Consider the following 3,905-nt stretch of genomic DNA (forward strand, 5'->3'; position numbering starts at 1 on the left):
TCTTTGAGTATGGGAATGTTTCTTTCTAGCAAGGGTTATTTTTAATGTATAATAAAATATCTGTGAAGTTACAGGCAAGGCTGCAGATGGAATATTGACCTGCAGAAGCAACGGAGTTTTCTGAATCAATAGAACTACCAATGAGAAGTCAACCTGAGATTTTCTGGTGCATAAGTTCATAATATGCCATACAGCATTGGTGTTGCCATAAGTGATTGCAAATAAAGGCTGCAAATAGGTGTGATGGTTAAGCATTAGGGGCAACTCTTAGAAAGCACTCGAAGTATCTGTCAAAATCTTAGAATGGTAACGCACAACCAACAAGGGCTCTTACCGTTTGAATCATGGTCTATCTAGCCCATATGCGATGAAGCAACACCATGCACTCAGTCATCTGGAAGTCAGCTCCTCAGGCCACAACATCCTGATTGGCCATTTACCTGCAGGGGAATAGTACCCACAAATGGCATAGCCTAACTCTGTGCACAGCACTAGCATCCCTCCATGCTTCTGTCCTCACACCACTTCAGCGACCCACTTACTCTCATGTCTGTGCTTAAGTTTAAGGTGAGTGATGAAGCCAACCAGTGCACCATGTTGTCTAGGACTCCTGCTGCACACAGCAAAAAGACAATCTCTCTAATGTTTCTGGACCTGCAGATCACTATCAATGCTTATCCTTGTCCAATATCAAAAACATTTGAGAATCCAAGCCTCTAGAAACCATCTCCTATCTAGTCCCCCATGTTTTGAGGTCATGATGACTTTGCTCAAATCCACTGTGTGCTCAGGTAGTACAGTGATGAATGACCTAGAAATGCCTATGTAAATATATTGACTCTAAAGGTTAAAAAAGTGTGTCTAAAGCATGGCAGCTGGATACCTAGCTAAAAGTCACCTTGGAGAACAAAAGAACGTGATGTTAAAAGTTAAGGCCCTGATTCAGCAAGGTACAGAGGCACATTGCTACTCATGGGATTTGAGTCTCATGAGTAGGCAGATGCTATACTCACGTGCTTCAAGTCTCATATATGCTTAAGAACCATGCCAGAGCGGGGCCTTATTTAATAAGTAAAGGAGTTTCCACATAAGATAGGAGAGTGGAAGCCATGTAACTCCCTCACAGTCTGCCCCTTCCTCTATAAAACCTCAACCCAATATGGATTGGACTAGGGGGAAAATGAAGAAAAACCACTAATGAAATATAGACATACATGCATGCATCTTACTGCACACAGAAAGTCATCTGCACATTATAAAATGCCACTAGCTAGAAGACCCACCTACAGCCAACGTCCTATTATGACGTTCTAATTCACACAAAATTAACTTCCTCTTCCCTAGCAGAATATCCCCCCACAATATCACACTTTCCCTCAGTCTCACTCATCTACTTGCCCATAACATCCAATTAATACAAAATTCACACAAAATCCACTGCATCTCCTAAAATAAGAATATAATCCTTTAAACTGGAATTTGCAACAACGGAAGTGACATACACACTGGGCCAAGACAGCGCCTAACAGAGTCTTGGGGCTTGGTTTGTCTATGTACCATCATTGTAAATACAGACATTATAGAATTGTACTGGCGCAACTGAGCAGAATTTGGTTGACATTATAAACTGCAAAACCAGTTCCCCCTAAAATGTTAGATAAGGAAGCCCTGCTTCCCCCACCCCCAATGTCCTATGGGTTTGTGCATGTGTTATTTTTATTCACTCACTTCCACCTATCAGCAGCAGCAGGCTTCCTCGTAGATGAGTAGCTCTGATGAGTCTTCTACTCTCTAGTAAGACCAATCCTATTAATCTCTCCTCTATCTGGATGGTGAACAGCTGCCAGGAGTTGTCTATGTTAACAAGTACGGGTTTTAGTGACTCCTACCTGGATGGTGCTCACAACAGTAGTCTGGGCTTTGGATGGTGAGCAACCTTAGTTATTTGTGTTGTACCTTTAGTTTTAAAATTATATATACCACTGGAAAGGACACATTTTGGAAAGTTAAAAAGGGTTATTGCAGGAAAAGAGTATAGAGCAGTACTCACTGATCTGACAGTCTAATCTATAATGAAAATATATAAACGTGCTGGGCCAGATGCTCATCTGGTGTAAATTCACATAGCTCCATTGATAGCTTTTCTGTGTATCTTAAGTTTGTACAGTTACTTGTACCAAGCCATTGCTCTTCCCAGGAGAACGGTTTCTGACTATGAGAATAACTCTGTACTCAAGTACCTACATATTCAGAACATCACAGTCTAGTGAATCTGTGAAATTAGAGGGAATAAATGCAGTGTGCATATTCAGTGTGCCATCTGAAAAAAACCCATATGAGTTTATGTCTAAATTAAATTTCTTCAAACATGTCAAAAGTATTAGTTCTCATTCAGGACTACATAATTTAATCAGATGAAAATAAAGCCACTGTGAGCTATCTGAGCTCAAAATATTTGTCTGAAAAATGCCTGAACAGGTGAAAGTTTTTTATTTCACAAATGGATAACTCAGAAAGGCTTAACTGATTTCATAAGATTGTTCAAAAATATTCACTTCTGAGCTAAAACCAAGTATGAAAAACTTCAAAGGATTGGATTATTTTTAGATAAGGACTCTGAAGAGAGGCCTTGAGTGTCATTTTAACCTTAGTTATAATGGGCAGGAACTGTTGTTACTATAATATTATAAGGATTGCTAATAAAAAATGGGTGGGAAATTCTGCTTAATCAAACATCACATATATTCGTAGTTAGCTAACCATAACATGTACCTAAAAGGGAAATTTTTATAATTCTATTTTTGAAAAGATCGTGGGAGCACACTCAAAAACCACTGATCTTTCACTGTAACCAATCTATAACTTTTCTTTAAGAAAAGTGGAAAAATGTTGTTCTCTGACAATTTTATAACTTAAGTGTTGATATACACAGTGTAAGGTAATTCAGTTAAGATTTTAATCATCAACACACTTCACTATTGTGGCTAGGTATTTAAGATTTGTATTAGGTAATTGTCATAAACAGATAAGTAAGAGTTAATAGAACAGAAGTACTTCATATCTCTTTTGCCTGTAAAGGGTTAACAAGATCTGTGAGCCTGGCTGTCACCTGACTAGAGGACCAATCAGGGAACAGGATACTATCAAATCTTGAGGGAGGGAAGTTTTGTGTGTGCTGTTAGTTTTTGGTTGTTGCTCTCTCTGGGGGCTCAGAGGGACCAGATGTGCAACTAGGTTTCTCTCCAATCTCTCCGATACAGGCTCTTATAAGTTCAGAATAGTGAGTACTAGGTAGATAAGGCGAGTTAGGTTATGTTTGTTTTCTTTATTTGCAAATGTGAATTTGGCTGAGAGGAGTTCAAATTTGTATTTTGCTGAAAGGATTTTAATTTGTACTTGTATACTTAGGCTGGGAGGGTATTCCCAGTGTCTATAGCTGAAAGACCCTGTAACGTATATCCCATCTTAAATTTACAAAGATAATTTTTACTGTTTTTTCTTTCTTTAATTAAAAGCTTTTCTTGTTTAAGAACCTGATTTTTTTTTATTCTGTTGAGACCCCAGGGGACTGGGTCTGGATCCACCAGGGAATTGGTGGAGAGAAAGGAGGAAAGGGGGAGAGAAAGGTTAATTTATCTCTGTGTTAGGATTACTTTCTCTCTCAGGGAGAGTCTGGGAGGGAGAGAGAGAAGGAGGGGAGAAGATGAATTTTCTTCTCTGTTTTGAGATTCAAGGAGTTTGAATCACAGTAATCTTCCAGGGTAACGCAGGGAGGGGAAGTCTGGGAGAGGCAACGGTGAGGGAAAGGGTTTACTTTCCTTGTGTTAAGATCCAGACGGTCTGGGTCTTGGGGGTCCCCGGGCAAGGCTTTGGGGAGACCAGAGTGTACCAGGCACTGGAATTCC

The sequence above is a fragment of the Gopherus flavomarginatus genome, chromosome 6 (assembly GCF_025201925.1).
Source record: "Gopherus flavomarginatus isolate rGopFla2 chromosome 6, rGopFla2.mat.asm, whole genome shotgun sequence".
NCBI lineage: Eukaryota > Metazoa > Chordata > Testudines > Testudinidae > Gopherus > Gopherus flavomarginatus.